At 36.0% G+C, this 19952-nt stretch overlaps 1 protein-coding gene across 1 annotated transcript in view; it reads right to left on the bottom strand.

Moving 5' to 3' along the window:
* LOC113240097 (myotubularin-related protein 4) overlaps nucleotides 1-19952 on the bottom strand; it is a 183763-nt gene that overhangs the window by 56027 nt on the left and 107784 nt on the right. The gene's annotated exons all lie outside the window — the stretch shown is intronic.

Genomic DNA, 19952 nt, shown 5'->3' with positions numbered 1-19952 from the left:
CAAAGAAAATAGCCGACTTGAGAACCTCCTCCTTTTTTAAATGGGTTAAAAATTATAAGCTTTGTTTCTTTCTATTTACACGACAAGGTACTTTGTTCACTCTTGAGGACGCTGGAGATGTCCTTTGTGAGAGAAAAGTGTTTTAAATTTTTTGCCTCGTTAAAATCAAACGCTGTCTTCAATAACATCCTTCAAAAGTATTGATAAACTCGCAACCCAAATACCCAAATCGGCAATACCAAAACACCTATTGAATAAATTGACGTCAGTAATAATATGGTGTCAATTGTTTGAAGTTTTGTTTAAATAAAAAATTGTTTAGACAATGGTGCTGTACGGCTATTGTAAAGTCAGTATATAGTTATATTGTTACACATTAAATATTACATAACGTTCTTCGATTCACGTGTTTAGCACAGTTCTACAGTAACGTTACATAGCGAAATATAATTTTTTTTTTTTTATAAACAAATACCGACCTCAAAATTTAGCTTATAAAAGTAATAGCGGGCCTTACAGACACTCCATCGCGCGTATGACAGCAATCGTGCGCGATTGAGGGCACGTGTAAAGACGTTGGAAGGAAAAGGGAAAGACCATGCGGTTGCGCTTTTCAGCAGTGATCGGAACAGGTAGAGTGTATATACCTTCATGTCACAGACAGACGAGGAACAGAGACGAGAGAAGAGAGAGAGGACGTGGGGAACCGCATCACGAAGCTAAAGTTGAACTGGGCAGGGCACCTGATACGGAGACAAGATGACAGATGGAATAACTGAGTGGCGTCCAAGGACTGGATACAGGAACATCGGGCGCCCAGTGGCGAAATGGGCGGATATATATCGATGGAAGAGATTAGCACGTGATCGTGGGAAGTGGCACTGAAACATGGAGGCCTATACCCAGCAGTGGGTGAATTCAGGCTGTATATGATATGATGACGACGAGGAACAGAGACAGAAAGTGCAGACAGCCTTGCGACATTTTTTTGTCCCGGATTTTTTCGGGATTCGGGAAATCACTTAAGTAGATTAAAATTGTACGGTATTTGGGATGGATAGTAGTAGGTAAGACTATATTTACCTAAACGAGTTGCTACAACCACTAATTTTTCGGAATAATTTGGAAAATTCCGCCAAAAAATAATTCATCATCATTCATTCTATCTACCTATCCCAAATAACGTCAATTTTTAATGTACCTAAGTGATTTCCGGAATCCTGGAAAATCCGGGACAAACAAATGTAGTCATAAGGCAGTCTCCATTTTCTGTCTCGGTTGATCGAAGTTTAGTAAATGAACTATACCTATTCCGATCACTGCTCATCAGTCGCGCGTGCAATCGCGCACTCGTTTCACGCGGTCTATCCTGAACTACTAGCCTTTCAACGGACGCTCTTTTCGATGTTACAAAAACGAACACGAGAAATCGCGCGCGAAAGAGCGTTAGCTTAAAAAATTTCAAATTCACAGGATTGTCCTGTACGCTCCTGATCACGTGCGATAGAGTGTCTGTGTAAAGGGGACTATTCGCTGTATTCGTTACTGCGGTCTCAACGAGAAATGAAACGCATATGGAAATCCTCGTCAAAACGAATAATTTGAGCCCAAACGCAAAGTAGCTGCTGTACATTGTTGAGGTGTGCCTCTCATTTACCTGCCATTTCCATCATCAGTAGGGCTATCACATCAGGTTGCGACTTGCGCGAGAGCGACATAAAACGCGAGATACTGCTATTCACGCATAGAAATCTCGCGCTCTAAATCGCTCTCACGCAAGTCGCGCCATAACATATTATTTTCATTTAAATTACATCTACGCGCCAAGGTTAATTGAAATAGGTTAACAGAAAGTGGTTGAAATTTAATAAACCGGATTCATACCCTAATTTTTCGCTTAGAGATGGAATTTTTGTAATGTAATTTACAAAATTATATGAAAAAATCCTTCAATAAGAATGGGTTAGTATACAGAAAGTAGGTAATAATTTTCGTACAACCATAACAACCGTAACAAATCAAAACCAAAAATTTTAAAAATAATCTTCTGAAACAATGAACAACGATGTTTTCCATTAAAATCTAGACAGTGCGCTTGCATTGTGTGCTGACGACATATCGAAGATCATATTAGGAAATATTTCTGATGTAGGAAGTTTCCAACTGCTCGACATGAAAAGCAAATAATAATTTAGCTGAAATTTATTTGTAATCCGTTAACATATTCCAATAGGAAATTAATACACTATACTAGGAGGTTATAAACAATAAACCGTTCATCAAACAACGACGTAACAATATCGGTATTTCCAATAAGAACGACCCAAAAAGCACGTCACTGAGAATCTTTAAAATAACGAAGATGTCTTAAATGTTACGCATTACATTTATCTCAACGCATTCTATACAAAATGACTCATTGCATTGTCTTTCGAACATTATCTTCACAAATATAATAACATACATAAAGCCGCGCATACAAAGTTCAGGTCGTCGACCTCAAATCCATTTGCCTACTTGAGCATTCCTTTATCGATACAAGTGCCTGTTTGATCCAAAGCAGACAGATTTCGTAAGATTTGTGTTAATGACTTTCAAACTGAGATAGAGGTCGACGATGCGGAAGCTTCGGGAGAGGTGTTATTTTACGGTGTAGCTTGTGTTGTATTCTTGGATTGACTGCTAGGGATAGTGGAGAAAATTCACACATGCCAGCGTTCTCCTTCACTTGCATAGAAGAAAAAGTATTGGATAAGGGAACGACAGATTCAGTGAATGCTTTCTTTACAACTCAGAAAGTGAAATTCATAGATGAAGCACAGCAGAGAATAAATGCTAAACGTGGTGATGGAAAAGAACTTACAACCTTACGATTATGGTTATTAGAATCATATAAACTAAAAGAAGTCAAGAGACGAATCCATTCTCTTGATAGGATGTAATGTCCCCGTGCTCGCGATGAAAGTAATAAATCAATTTATCGAATTAACTTCTCGGAATTGATCAGATTTGATTGTTCGTATCCTATGTATGAAGCATTGTGCGTTTGAAACAACACCAAAGAGAATGGAAAAGGGCTTATTTTTGGTTTTTTTATTCTTGAGGCGGTAACGGATCTTATACAAGAAAGAATGTGAATTTGAGGTTGAAAAAAGACAGAAAACAACATAGATAGAAAACCCTTATGCAAGAGTCACTAATAATAACGCTCACAGTCAACATAGCCACGCACTAGGGAAACCCTGTGTCGCGGGTGCCATGGACACACACATAGACAACCACAAATTACACCCAAACTCACGAGAGAAATAAATGTAGGCCATACAAATATTTCTCCCGGCCCGGGAATCGAACCTGGGACCTCTGCGTGGCAGTCCGGCATGGTAACCGTTCGGCCACGGAGGCAGTCACTGTAAATACTTCGTATAATTGAAGAAACAAAAAAGCACATAGAAAGATTTGTCTCACAATGTCAGACTAAGATAAGTCAGAGCAATCCAAATCTTGAATAAAGATGCGTATTATCAATATATTCAGAGCAATTGATAAAAATGAGATAGGTACTCATCAAATGTTTTATCACCTACCATTTTGAAAATTACAAAATGTTGCACGGTTGTCGTCTATTATTGAAATCAATTTTGATTGCACGGGGTTGATTTTGTTCAGGTTTAATTTCTTGGCCTATATACATACATATACATATCTTGTCTTTTATAAGAACTCTATTGCTGTACTGCATATATGGACGTGAGTTTTATGGGACTCCAATATTGACCACATTGTGCTTCAAAACTAATAGAAGTAAAGGTGTTTTTTTCTCTATCGTCCGCATTCCATGAGTATTATCCAAGAAGGCTATATTACAATGGTGATTTCATTCATGAGTTCTGGACAAATGTATCCACAATGACTTGGCGAAAATTTACAGTTCAAATAATTCCAGTCCAGTTGTTCTGAATGGCAGGTGCCAGGAGCCACGGCGCCGACTCAACCGGCGAGAGGGAAACCCGGGGGGGTTTTAGTGGGGTAGGCCCTCCAGTCTGGAGGGAGAGTTCCCACATAACCCCTGAGTCTCCCTGGGCTCAGGGGTATCCATAAAGATTTCCCCCCCGTCAAAAAAAAAAGGTACCAGGAGGCGTGAAGGGAGTTGGAGATATCGCATTGCAGTTTGCGTATTCGTATTCTCTCAGCGGATGTTCGCTCCGGTTTGAGGTACCGACACGGTAAAGAATGCGGCCAGCGACGCCTGTTAGAAATAACTAATATGCTGTACGCCTATAATGCCCTGGTATTTCTCAGCGGAACTATTATTGAAATAGTCGTTAAGTTAATGTGTTTATGAATATAAATTCTGTAACTGGGAGAATTTATTACATTGCTTGTGTATAATTTTCTTCGTTGAGCAAATGGACACAAAAGTCCACAATAAAAATTCTGAGTGTAATGTTAAACTTAATCAATCATTATCATTCATAAAAATTCATTACGTCATTAACGATTTCGTAAACAGAACGTTGCTGAAACAATTTGAAATCAAATTGTATAATTTGTCTGAATGTTATAAGTACAAACTGGCAAGCAGTCAATCTCGCTGGCGGAAAGTGACACTTCGGATACTGATGAAGTAATTCTTCAATGATGTAATTACGTTTCCGGCCGTGAGACACAGAATCTTAATTCTTCATTCAAATGATAGCATGGCTCACACAACAGTGCTGCTTTTCGTGGTAAATATTCTCGACAGTTTTCGCCCAAAAAATTATAAAGGTGGAACGGACTAGGTTTTTAACCATAAAGAAGTCACGTGAGACAGCAAGACACTCGTTTTTTACAACGGTTATTACGGTACAATTTTACGTTATTATTGTACAATTATTTTCTAAAGTTAAAAAAAGACAAAGCTGACGAACACCTTTTAAGTATTACGCCAGACGATTGCGTGCAGAAAATGCATTGAGTTGAACATTAACACGATTAGGTTTTGCAATATCGCTTGGCTAGTAAACGAGGTCAACAAAAACATAGCTTCCTCGCTTATGAATTGATGTACCGCACACTTTCGCACAGAAATTGATTTTGAAGGTACACAATTTGATTAAATTTTCAAGCAATTATCAGAAATTTGATGACGATAAAAAAACATATGTGAACGTTACGTATAACTAGCCTCACCCTGGTATGGTTTGTCGTTCACTTACAATATCTGAAATATATTGACAGCAAATCTTTGAGTAGCGCAGAATATGGATCAAGTTCACTCAATTACTGCATTGTTGAATTGACTTACCGGAGTCTAAAATATCAAGTCAATACGACATCGGGAAGTCGGTGAAAATCCTGTTCCAAGATTTGCTTACAGGTTATGCTAACGAAAGTGTGTTAAGGAAAAGTTGATTTAAGAGGAGGCTCTATTAGTGGTGCGGTCGATATAGCCACCGCCTACTGGCTCGTACGCCAAAGGAGCACTGTCGTTTCCGGGGTTAGAGGTAAGATGCTTAAGATCAAGCGATTCTAGGGATGCTTTTTTATCGCAAACGTCTATAAATGACGGTAACAAATTTCCATTATATGTGCCGTCGAGTCGAGTCAATAAATACAAGATAAATAAAGAGGGTGGCAGTAAGTTGCAATCAGAGAACCGCATTTCCTAGGTGCACCCCTCGTTTTTAATGCTATCCGGCAATATAATGGACTGAACCGAAAACTAAGGAAAGAGCATTCCTGCTATCTCTCCTTAGTTTTCGGTTCAGTCCGTTCAGTCCGGATATGGGCACAGAGTAGTAGAGAAGTTAGTACGAAAACATTTCGAGAAAGAATTTAATTTCTGTTATTTACTAAAGGTATTTTACATATGTGGAAAGTCAATAATAAATAACTAATATTAGACAACATAACATACGTTGCTCTGATCTCAAAATAAGTAACTAAAGTACTTGTGTTATGGAAATTGGAAACAACGACGGTATGTACCACAAACACACAAGACCCGAGACAATATAGAAAAGTTCTACATTGACCCGCCCGGGGATCGAACCCGGGACCTCAGAGATGGCGACACCAAGAAAACCGATGCGCAAACCACTGTACCACTACTTACCGTCTGAATGTATGTCAAATACTACGCAAAATAATAAACATCCAGTTCCTGTTGGTTGAAATAACAATAATACAATTCTAAATCATTAAAATTCATTTGATAAGATGGCGTTGACTTATTTTCATTACTGGTTAAAATGGATTAAGTATTTAGCTTGTATAAACCCGTCAATTGAATAACAATTAACAGTGATTTATTACCACATTATTATAATGTTTATTGTATAATACGATGAAAAACCTACTAATGATAATTCAGTTTATAGGTGAACTTGCATAGTGGATTATGAACAAGATCATTATGGTCACTGAGTTGTGCACAACACATTGCATCATAACAGCAAAATTGTTGGACACCAGCTTAGAGAAAGATGATTTGTAGAGAGGGTTTATTAGTGGTACTGCCTGTACAGGACCCGCCTGTGGCAACTATCAACGCGATGCCGGCTCCTACGGCAAAGGAGTACTAATGTTTTCCGGATTAACAAGTACGATGGAAAAACGTTGATCACAAACACAGACAACTTAAGGTCTTCGATATTAGGGATGCTTAGTTTAGTTCCGACGCTGTTGGTACAGCAGTCCGCCAACGTACTTTGCCAATGGGAAGCAGTAAGTGTGCCTTAGAGGAGCCCAGTGATAATTGTCAGTGTCAGTGTAGAAAACTAACTTTTCTATAGTGTCTCGGGTCTGGGTGTTTGTGGTACCGTCGTTGTTTCCGATTTCTATAACACAAGTGCTTTAGCCACTTATTTTGGGATCACAGTAACGTATATGATGTTGTCTAATATTTATTTGTTTATTGTGACGATACTCTTTCTTAATAAATATCACAGCTGTCCTCAATCTTAGTGAAGACGTGGACGAGGATGTACAAGGGCACCTAGAAAATGCCTGCACCTCTGTCATTACATTACAAAGGCTATAGTAGGTAGCGATTTCGTAAACATTTATGTGACAAATTGTACAGGGCAGAAGAAAAACTATGTATATACCCCATGCACATAATGAACGCTTTCGCTAATGGCTATCATTACTGTAAGTGCGTTAGAAGAGTCACACTGCCTTGAAAATATTCTGAAAATACAGAACAGTACCGAAAATAAATAACTATTTTTAATTTCTGATTGAAGATACTAAAGTCGTTTCTCTGTGTCTAAAATTTGGAAATTTTCTATAGATGGCAGCCTGCTTTTTGGGGTTTTTCCAACCAATCAAAATCAATCAAACAAATGAATGACAATTTTGCATGTGTCTGATTGAGGTTTAATAGTATTACATAAGACTTTGTCGTCTCAAAAATATCTAGTGTAGTTTTCTCTATTTCCTCATAAGTTTGCGTTGATCTAACGATCTCACGTCTCGATATTTGTCATATTACCTACAAAGATAATTTTAACATAGCGCAGAAACCTAAGGCGACCTAAACTGAGCCTTAACACTTAGGCATTGTGTATTTTAGTCTATCTATGTTGGCTGAATATAGCAGTTGGTGTCGTTGCGGCTACAGTCACAATGTAATATGACACTTTGGTATATATAGTATGTACACAAGAACTGTGTATATAGGAACTGGTTGAGATTTGTTACGTGCCAGTTGAAAACTTGAAACCTGCGGTTTTATTTGAGATGTCTGGTTTGATAATATTATAAAAAAATCTTAAGATTTGATGACCATGGAGAACAAAGAGTTAGCACTGTAGTAGCTTAGCGACGGGGTCCTGGGTTTCATTCCCGGTAGGATAAATTTGGATAAATATTTTTTCTGGGTGTTTTGGGTAGTGCCCCGGAGTGAATTCCATTGCTCAGAATTTGAGAGGAAGTAATCGGAGTGGTAGACAACCTCATCATTTTCAAATTATCATTGATAATACATCTACTCTGTAATATCTAACCGCCTGTAGATTAGTGTTGTCACTGTAAAATGCTTGTTCGTTCATATATTCATTCGTTCATATATCAATTGAAATGAGGTCGTCGCGCATAGATAGGAAAAATGTAGCGCGACATGTACGCTGCGAACTCTCAGTGAGCTCGCTTTGAACTCGCTCGCAATTCGCCTGTGTGATCATCTATAAGTTCGTTAAAAAGGAACGTTTTTGCTATCATGAACAGTTTCAAATTCCATAGATTATTGGACTCTTCTTTATATGGAGTAGCTTTTATAAAATTTCTATTCACATACTAAACGATCCAGCATATGTCGTCATCACGAGTTCGTGTCTCACGATTACTGGCACGGATGAAAGGTCCGTTCAATTTGTTCGTCTACTTGTGATTTCTACAAGGTTAATGTTTGTTTGTTAATAGTTTCAAACGTCCGTCATGGTTAGATTAGCAAAATTCTAGTAAATTGGGACTTTAATAGTTTATAGTATTGGGTTGGCCAAAAAGTATAGGTGAAAAACATTTTGCGATCTCTTTGGTAATTTTAGGATTCCTTATTCATAAAAACTCTTGTATTTACTTGTAGTAGCTTTAAGTATCGTTTGATGGTCTCTTCTTTATCAAAATTGCGTTCGTTTAAAGTTTAAAAAGACCGATACAAATGAAAATTTGGAGGGAATCGGGCGAATGCGATTGATGAGGTAACACACCCCAATCTAACTGCAATAGTTTTGGACGACTTTGTAAAGATGTGTGTGGTTTGACATTATCGTGATGAAATACGACACCTTTACGATCCACTTTTTTCATGAACTTAAAACTTTCCGGCCTACTCTTAAAACGCGCGCTAAAATAATTAGTTTTTTTTTTAAATGACCATGTAAGTTTTAAAAGAAAAAAGTTTTTTAAATACCTAGCCTCAAAGTAGGGAATTTATTGCACTATGAGTACAGGGTTAAGAGCACGTCAAGCTCGAGACTTAAGATTTAAATCCAACTCTATGGCGTTTACGATAAGAACGGTCCAAAGTACAAACTATCAAGTTCGATATGCTCTTGACTGTACCAGAGCAAGCAGAGCAGAACATCCAGTCCCGAGCCAATTTAGAAAAAAAGTAATAGTTAAACTACATAACTTGTATTTCCCCTAATAAATAAGTAGAAAAAATATCACAATAATGGTACTTTTCAAACAAATAAAATATAGCAGCAGTAATAGTTTTATTTGAGAGAACACTTGCTTTTCACACAGTAGTCTAAATTTCACTAAGCCTTTTCTAACAAACTTAGAAAGTGTGATTAAACCCTTTGTAACCGAAAGATCTATAAAACTCTTCCAAGCCGTGAGAAGTTTCCAACCCGCAATGAGTTAGCACAAATTTCGCCCCCAAATACTATTAGAGCAAGGTAAGCCTTATAATAAAAAAAAGAAGAATTTGCTGTTACCGCCACGGCATGCAACCTGACAGCAGTTAAAACAGTTACTCGTTATTTACTCCTTAGTCGTTTATTAAGATGAAAACTTTGTGAATTGGATAGTCTACCAAGGAATGATGTCATGAAACATAATGTATGTTATCGAGCCAGGATGCACGTGGAACTCACGTATGACGACGTCATTCGTGATCACTTGATCAGACGGTGTCGGCAAGTCGGCCAAGGTTTGTTTTCGTCTGCGGCATTGAAACGTGCGTTTCTTTTCCTGGCCTGGGGTCTTGCATGTTTTTGCATGTCGGATGAGAAGTGCTACACATAACGAAGACAATATTCCCTGTGAAATCTGAAATGGCGTTAGGAAATCTCGGCAATTTACTAGTTTGTAACGTCACAACCTGAACTGCACCATACTAGTTACATACTAATGATTGTTTTGTTAAAGAAAATCCTCCCCATCCCTGACTTTAACCGTTATTACATCTTTGATATTAGTTGCGATATCAAAAATCTACAAAACTGAGTTGATTGAAATCTAGTAAAAATTTTAAAATTATTCCTTATGAAGGACAGGTGTATTTTGATGATATAATCGCTAGTTGGTTTTATCAACATATTCAATAGGATCTATCATTTACGACATACAAGGCATATACTCTTTCCTACATGCATCGTACCAGATACTGAAACCGTAATAATAACAAAGTACATCGATCCAAATACCTCAACGATGCTTGCCTATAGTTGACGAGGTAAACGAAACAATTTGCGTTTGGCCTTGAATAGAGCAAAAAGGCTGTAATTTGAGATACCGTTGCCTCTCTTTACCCGACCGCGCGGCGCGTTAACAAAGCACAACAAATAACAGGTAACGATTGACTGTAGACATTGCTTGTAGAAGCTTTCTGTGAAGACGGAATTTAATGATGAAGCGATGAAATCATCGATTAAATAACTAAGTAAAGGAAGTGATCGAAGGTAATTCATTTCATTAGATAAAGGCGGTAGATGTGGGACCGTATAGTATAGATTAGGGATTGTTTATAAAGTAAAAGGTTTAATCTTAAGTATCAAAAAACTGACTGTAAAAAGTGTCCAGAAAAAACTGTACACATACATAAGAACAAAGATAACTATTAAATTGAAGAAGAGATTAAAAATGAAAGAAACTAAGTTAAAAAGCAATTGCATCAAGATTACTTTAAGAATCCCGAATAGATAAACGTTCTGCCGACTAACTAAAGAAAATGTCAATGGCCACAAAAACGTTTTTTTCGCGCCCATTGACATCTTTGTCTAGAAAAGTACAATCAGCATTGAAGCTGTTAGTGAAGCTCAAAACGATTGTTATACTGAAATAGATTTCTTAATGGCATTCAATATGTTAGACACATACATCGTTAAAGAATTAATGTGGAAAATATAATCATTATAATAAGAGCATTACGCTATTAATATAAGAATTGCCATTATTGAACATTCAAAAGAATTTATTGTTTTATTTTTTCATAATTGTGGCTGTTAATAATTGTAATAGAAAAATAAAAGGATAATAAAAATATTATAATGTTAATGACTGTCAATAAGAATGCAAACTCCATAATGAGAATGGTAATATTAAACATTAGTTTCAAAGGGTTATGTTCCCTGATGCAAGGGTACTAATTAGTTTCGACAAAATTTAGATAATAGAGAAGAAATATCATCAATTATAAAGAAGACAGAAACACAACGACAGTATAGTCACTTTCGATCATGTGAGATGGAAGTTAAATGCGCACTTATATTTCATATCTAATAAAAAAGAAAACGTTGATTCCAAAGCACAAAACTAGTAAGAACGGAAACGTCACGATTTAGAATACATCAATATAACAGCAATAGATATGATAAACATATTCAATAAAAACTTCGAAAGAGACGTACAAAGATAATTTGATAATATCCGCTTAAAATAAGCTTCCCACGTCTGAGCAAGCAACTATGTGAAAAATGTAAAGACCGCAACGCAAGGCGCCTTTATTAAACGCCTTGAAAATATTCATGTTAATATCGTGATGGTACTTAGTACATCGGTATGAGAAGACTTTGTTTTATTATTAGGAAGACATGCCATAAGGGAGATTGTTGGCACGTTATTGCATTTGAGTAATGTTCCGAACGTACTATGTAAAAGATGAGTTAATTGGGTAACAAAATATCTATTTCGGTTTTATTGTCGGAGAAAGTTGTTGTTTTAAAATAAATGCTAGTTGGGAATATTATTAAACGTTCGTAAGCTATAGTGAAACATGAATTAAGGCAACAGTACAACATTATAGTAGCAGTAGAGCTCCTTGTGAAAGAGTTCGTCGAGGGAAGTACTGCCACCTTACCTAATTTCTGTCGCCAAGCAGTAATGTGAGCGTTACTGTGTTCCGGTTTCGAAGAGTAAAGGTGCTGGTGAAATTACAGGCACATGGGGCTTGTCAACTTATGTCTCAGCGCGACGGGCCCAGTGGCAGTGCCCCTACGATATTTGCGATTTAAAGCTCTGAAGTGCACTGCAACTGTTATGGATAGGCGTGTCTCTAACCATCAGGCGTACGACTTGCTCATCCCGTCACTTGGTATAATAAAAAAAAACAGTTAACAATACGGCAAGGTAATTGCGTAACGTTAAAGACAGCTCCGTGGCATTCATAATTATGTTTTTCAGGTATAGTGTCGTACGTAACCACGTTGCCGATAAAAAATGTTTCTTCTAGAATCAGTGTAGTATAAACGGCACCATTAAGCCGATATACAGAACATCAATGTCACTCGTTACGGCGGGTTACATCCTATATAACATAATTGTAGTGATAAATTGTAGCCCGTCATACAAAATGTGCATGGCGAATTTGAAATTTGCATAAGAAAACGTAATTTTTTCGGCTAATACAAAATTGCATATTTAAATTGACGAAGATTGAATAAAAGAAGTTGACGGTTGTATAACAAAAAAAATGGTTAATAAAATTGTGATCCAAAAAGAACACATCTTTGACATACATATATTTATTTAAAATATATCAACAGTAAGTTTCCAAGTGTTAGATTTTTGTATTCATTATTATAACAACCTAGTGGAGTATTTTCACAAAAAATAATTGAATGTCAATTCAGTAAAAATTTAATTAAAAGTTAATTAGCCACGTCTCTAGCCAGGGTTGGTAGCTGTAAAAGATATCTAACTGGGTGACGAAATACTTTCATAGATCTCTCATAGACGGCGCTACGGCTAAAAAAGTCGTTGACAACCAAATACAAAGATTCAACAACAAGCACATAGAAAAATTCGTAAGGGCCGCTGGTTCGTTCCGTGGCTTAGTTGGTAGAGCGTCTGTCACGGTTTGCTAGAAGACGTCGGTTCGAATCCGGCGGGATCGAAGGAATTTTTTCTAAGTTCTGTTCGATCTTTGTATTAATAATTATAACAAAGTAGTAGAGTAATTTCATAAAGAAATAATTATATCGACAGTAGCTAACCAAATGTATAAAGACAATCTCAAACTCTCCAGTACAAAGGAATCTAATCGGAGGCCAAGGACATGCATAAACAACACTCGAGTTTGAACGATAAAAGCTCGAGATAAAGGTCAGTTGTTGGACAAGGTCTTGAAAAAATGGTACTTGCTTTTAAAATCAATTTTCTTATTCAATCGTAACGTAGGTGCAAAGGTTTATTGTTACAAGAAAATTGTAAAGATTGATAATAAATTGATTGCAAAGGTCCAAAAATGCTGATTTCTGTGACTTAATAACGCCGAAATAGCTGACTGGATTCAGATGAAACTTGATGGACACATAGTTTATGTTTTTTTCAAAGCTTTACCAAAATATCAAGCGGCGGAAAGTTGCCTATTTGGATCGTGCTTAGACAGAACAGATATGAGCTATTTCAACTAAACTAAAAAAAACATAATGACGGAATAAGTTGCTGGTCGTAGAAGAAAGTCACGGCTGCGGAATATACGAGAGTTGATAGGGATCGTGAATGCAGGCTAACGTTATATAAGAGATAAGGCCAAATATTGGTGAAGGTTGGTTGAACTGAAGGCCAACCTTCACTAGTTGGAAAGGTAGTTGAAGAAGATCTTACAAGATACGTCGGTAGTTTTGATTCCAGTTGAAATATTGCAGTGAATGATAATATGAATTTAGATTATATAATAAAGAATAATGTATACGATGCTAACATTAATAGTAAAACAAGCTCAATTTAATGATAAAAAAATGATTTTGTAGAGTGCTTTCCATTCTCCGTTCCATCTTGTGGAATTTTCGTTATTCCAAACTCAATTGTTGATCCATTTAACACGAGTTATGGACCTCGCTAGCCGTATACACAAGGAAGGTTGTTCACGAAAATATAATTAATAAATATATATTTGTCTTATTGAAGAAAAAATTTAATAGTATTACAAATTTTAAGTTTCGGGATTTCACAGTCCAAATTTATAAGTAGTAATAATTCCTACCGCTTTGAAATAAGACTCTTTTCAGGTATGCAGGATTTCTAACGATGATCGATGTTATAAAACGGATAATCAAATAAATTTCCTCCGATAAGATCTTATTGCATCTACTAATAAGAGTTTATATCTATTTTAATAAATTTACAGGTTCCCTTTTATATTCAATTTGCTATCCCTCCATTTTATTGGTAGTGCAAAGCCCGGCTGAGTAGGTATAGTCATCAAGAGAACATTTTGGACTGTTTTATCTTAAGATAGATAATAGAAATTAAGATAGATAAAATAGAGTTGAATTTAAACCAAAGTGTCAAAGCATGACGCGATATTCTAGTCTGTATCTCTGTGTTCCAAATTGTAAAGCAGGGCCAGCCTCAGCAGTCACATGCAAAAGATGCTTTAAATGGGGATTATGTGTAGAAAAATTTTACTTCGAGTCGCTAGGAATATGGTATACGAGTATATCGATGGGTCCTAAGTATAAGGGCCAAACTAACAATTAGATCATTTTAACTTCTTTTTGGGAAAAGCTAAATTTTATAATGAAATGAAGCATTTCCCACAAACTGTCAAAATGATTAAATTGTTAGTTGACTAACAATTTGATCATTTTCCCTTAGTTTGGCCATTATACTTAGGACCCATCGATATAGTAGTGTTCTCATGTCAAAAACACGCCTGGGTGTACCTGTGTTTTAGATTGAAGAGTAGGGGAGGCCAGTATTATGACAGACGACTTAAGATCTTAAATCCTGCATTTGGCAAGGGTTTAGCGTTATTAACACTTGTTTAGTGTTGCAAAAGTCTGTAGGTGGCGATTACCACTTGCCATCGGCTTGCACGCCCTAAAAAAAGCTAACAGACTTATTCGAGGAAAATTGCAGGCGTAACATTCAATGCGCGGATAAATGGAAATTAAATTCAAACTCCAAAGACCACTTGCGTCAGTTTAGATCGCCTAAAGCTTTAGATTTTATCTATTCAATAAGGTTCCATTATTTACAATTTCCTTGGCGGCTGCAGGCGAGAAATCTGGTCTACAGTTGTCAATTGCGGCATTATCTGTGCTTTATTGGACAATAGAAAACAGAATTAGTTTCGTGCAGTTTATACGGTCCTGGTACATTCAGTAATTTTTGTCGGCAATTGTACTTAAGCAATACAATCAAACTTCCAGCCTCGTTACATAATAGTCGTACAAAATTTTATGGCATGTTCATAAAAGTTTTATTATATTACAACATTCTATCAAATAATTAAAACGCTTAATTGAATTTAATGCATTCATCAATATACTTTTCATGCAATTATCATTTCAAACGTAACATTGTTTTAAAATTCATAAAAACTTATAATAGCTTGCCAATTATAACAGTAAACTTAATACCACAAAAATTCATATTTTCTTTTAGACAACGAATAAACACTACTTGAATAAACTCGTAGCAAAAATACATACGTATTATTAGAACCTTTATCCAAAGTCTTAAGAATGTTGTAGCCATTTAGTGATTTATTCCTTATATATTCCTATTTATTTATTATATTCATTCGTGTTAAAATGCGAGTGTCGAACAAAACCTGTTGTTAATACGGAATGGGCATATAAATTCAACAGGGTATCCCATTTATAATTTACCTGTGAGGCTGTAGGCGAGAAATCTTGTTTTGTCAACTGCGGCAATAACAACTGTGCTTTATTGGGCAATACAGAAAGTAATCGCACCAATCGTACCAAGTATATGTAGGCCTGGTACTTTAGTCAGTGGGCACTGTAAACAATGCAATCTTTTACAATATCAATACTGATAGATTATGTGAACGTAGAGATAGGTGATGATAAAACAGAATTATGTTCTGTGAAATGGTAAAAAAAAAAAGAAATATTTAGTAAGTAGAGCCTATGAAAGTAACGATAAATATAGATATGAAGCAAGTCAAAAACGTACGCTTTATTATGGTAACCTAATTCCAAAGATGTGCCAGTACTTCAAGTAGCAGAGTTCAAACTTCGCTTTGACGACAAAAGGCATTCATCGCGGCTTTCAAGATTCCAATGATGTCAACAAATATAAATATAAGTATAGAAACGAGAGAGAAAATTTTAGAATAGTAGTTGCGAGGACCACGACTGAAAAATGAAAATGTGAAAACAGATATAATAAACGACAGCACAGAATTAGATGCGTCTCGTAGAAATTTATAATCACAGCAATCAGTATGAATTATATTTCCACTCACACTAACAAGATATTTTGAAATTTAATTACATGAAAGGTGTAGAGAGTTAAAATTTGTTCTCACTGTAATACTAATTGCGTCTTCGAAGCATTGTTCCCTTCTCCATTCCGTAGTATAACAGGTAGGTGGTATATGAAAATAAACAAACAACTCCTTACACAAGGTCGTTGTACGGCCTTGCCAGTAAAACGAACTTGTCACTGCTTCTGATCGAGTCTAATGAGAATGTCGCATAAACCTTAAAAGTGTTGTACTGTGCTTCCTTAGGGAGCGTTCTTGGATCCTTTGCAATCTGCTTAATTAGTGCAAAAAAAAAAAACAAAACAAAATAACGTGTTGGAAAGATTTAATCAATTATGGAATACCCCAAGTAAAATACTGCTCAGTATTAGACTCAACTCTCCTTATAATTTATGTAGTAAAACAGAAGCGTGTTATTCTGGTAGCTTGTATCTAAATGAAAACAAATAACATAAATCATTTGACAAGGCCGCCATATGACCTTGCAGGCAAAAAAGCACTTGTCACCGCTCTATACAAAGTCGTATTTGCATAAGAACCGGGACATCTTTGTAACCTTGGATCTGAACGCTGCATCCGCATAGGAACTCTATGAAAACCTAATTGAATAATAGAATGTACAAGTTTTATTGATTTTTATATTCCATTTAAGAATTATTCGTTAACACGTTTTTCTTGCTACTAAACAGTTGAAGACACGTCTTGTAGAAACAAATAAACCGCGATGTTTTGAAAGAAATAAGAAGAAGAGAAATAAAAGAAGTATAAATTTCTTCTTCAAACTGAAAACGGAATATCGGAGCATCGTAATATCAATTGAAACAAAAGTAATTAAATGAAAACGACTGTGACAATTTTAGAGAACAGTATCAAATGCCTAGTTCAATAAAAAAGAAAAACAAATTGCTAACGCTCGAAACAAGTCGATGTAACCGTTAAACACAGAGTGTAGCGAATCAACAAGTATCATGTAGTATACATGTAAATTGCAGAGTAATAGTTTTAATGTTTTTAGTAAATTAACTTTGTCAATAAAACTTAAAATATAAAGATAAAAGAAATAGGATAAACTGAAGATACCATTAATAATGGAAACACTTTTAAAACTGTGTTTGACATTTGAATCTTAAATTATTTCGTACATTACGCTTAAAAGGACGAATTTAAGAAAATTATGATATATATGACTTTACTTACAAAGTAAATAACATGCAACATGCACCAAGAATGCCAGACTCGCAGAAAAAACATACAGTTCATGCATAAGCTACTACAATCCAACGTCAACTATCAGCCAATCACAAGCGTCCACGCTTTACAATCGTGTGGTCATGTGAGTGTTTGTGTCCATGACCTTGTGGAATGGTATAAACAATTTGTTATTAGGTCTATAGCATTTTTTTATTGCACGGGTTATTGCAAACTAGTGAAACATAATTTAAAGAAAGTACGATAAAAATTAAAGTACGCGGACGACTGGATTGATTACGCGATTAATTCCACGAACAATACAGATTATAACTATTCAACACATATAATAGTTATAAATAAATACACATATAAAGATTAAGCACGACTTTCCGATAAGGAAATAAGCGACACGGAATTAAACATGAGAAAATTCATACAACAAGAAACGGCAACAGTACATAACAAAATATTTCTTTAGTTTTACAACTGCAGTCAATAATGGACGAGACAGTAAAATCTAAACAATTGAAACACAAAGGACTATAAATAGAATTACGAGTAATACCAGGAAAAAACCTGAACAATATACTAAGAGAAACGAGATTGCATACTACAAGCATTTACTGGCCAATAAAGGTTTTAGGGGGTGATTCTACCCACCAAAGCGAACACTTTTTACCAAAGGAATCTCTAGCAAAAATGGAAAAAAGAAATCACCTGTCCCGCATTAAATATCTATACATACTCGATCCAAATGTACGGATTCGTAGAAGCTCTCAATTTAAAAACCATAACTAAAGTTTAATATATGATAGACTACAAACACCAACAGACTCAGGATGTTTTTTGAGTTTACAGAAAAACACATCCATAAAGAATCCAGCAAGCCAATTATATAGATAGACATCTACAAACGTGTTTAATTACGTAAACGTTGCAGATGTAGCCATATCATCTACATGCAAGAAGAGTGAATGCGTCCGTGTTCGATACCGGTACTTCCGCGATGCAAGAAGCTGGTTAAATCGTGAAAGGTGGATGAAAGCTTACAGAAATTACGGAAGTTGCTTTGGGTAAATGTTCTTTGCCTTAAGTCACAATAGGTAACAAAAATTACATAAGTAACTTACAGTAAAGTTGTCAATTAACTAAATTTGTGCGAGGAAGAGTACATATGCAATAAAAATTAAATAATGAAAAATGTCAGCGGCTAGTAAAATATAATAATATATAAGTACATAAAGAAAAGTCAGTCATTGTATGCGAGATATAACTCTCACAACAAGTTCGTTAAGACACGAGTCTTGGTAAAGTTTGGCACAGCAGGTTTTTCTTACGTAATTTGTATTATCAGCAAATTGCACATGCGTGTGTCAGCAAGAGATGGCGACAGTTGACGCAGCGTGAAACGGACATTCACCACAAAGCAAGGCCGTCGAGATATGACCGTTAAAGGTCGAATTGGATCCGGCGATAGATTCACGACACGAAAAGGTGCAATAGATATATGTTCTAAGCATAGTAAAGCTGTGTAGATAACGTACCATTAAAGAAGGTAAGAATTTAACAAATGTCTTTATTGTATATTATGGTTAATAAAGAAAAAATAATAAAAAAAGAGAATGAGAACACATCAAAGAATTTTCAACAAATAGTAGGAACCTATAAGAATGGAATAGAAGTGAATGGATTGTGACGCAACAGTGAATAGTTATACTATTGATGACGTGATCTCTATCGACAAAACATTGAAAAGGTTAGCCTACGATACTAGCTACTTAGATACTACTAGTTACTATGAGGTCCACTTCGCGATACAGGTCGGGTTTCACGTAAATAAATCGATTGAAACGTCAAACAACTGTAGCAATAGCAACGTAAATCACGAGATAGATATCTCATTTACTTTTGTGCCTGTTCCCGTTGCACTATGCGGTCATTCAGAATTGATTTATATCGAACTGAACAGATTTATTGGTTAAGAATGCACGGGGAGTGAAAGTCAGTTGAATTTAAAATATCAAAAAACATACGAGAACCCAAGCATGACTTTCCAATGTTTGGTCAATAAAACAGCATTGTTTACAGCAATAATGTAAGCGACAAAGGGAAAGGGAGCGCTTCATTGAACATTTTAATAAACATAAAAGCGAACACTCCAGAGGTAACACGCGAATTCTGTGTTTTGAATCAAGAATTAATTAATAAGAGATAAATACTGAATTGTCGCTGCTAATTAGTAAGCAATGTAATGACAGAATGGCGGACACTAAACTTATATTACTCATTGTTGCTGCAACAGTAGAACTAGCATTTAGCTTGCAAAGTTATTAATTCATTTAGCTCTATCAAAGCCATTTTGACTGCCTCAGTGGCCGAACGCACGCACAGATCCCAGGTTCGATTCCCGGACCGGGAGAAATATTTGTATGGCCTACATTTATTTCCCTCGTGAGTTTGGGTGTAATTTGTGGTTGTCTGTGTATGTGTCCATGGCACCAGCGACACAGGGTTTCCCAAGTGCGGGGCTATGTTAAGTGTGTGTGTGTGTGTGTGTGTGTGTGTGTGTGTGTGTGTGTGTGTG

Source organism: Hyposmocoma kahamanoa, unplaced genomic scaffold (assembly GCF_003589595.1).
Source record: "Hyposmocoma kahamanoa isolate Upper Pololo Valley unplaced genomic scaffold, ASM358959v1 120, whole genome shotgun sequence".
NCBI lineage: Eukaryota > Metazoa > Arthropoda > Insecta > Lepidoptera > Cosmopterigidae > Hyposmocoma > Hyposmocoma kahamanoa.
This window is presented reverse-complemented; position numbering and strand designations above follow the sequence as displayed.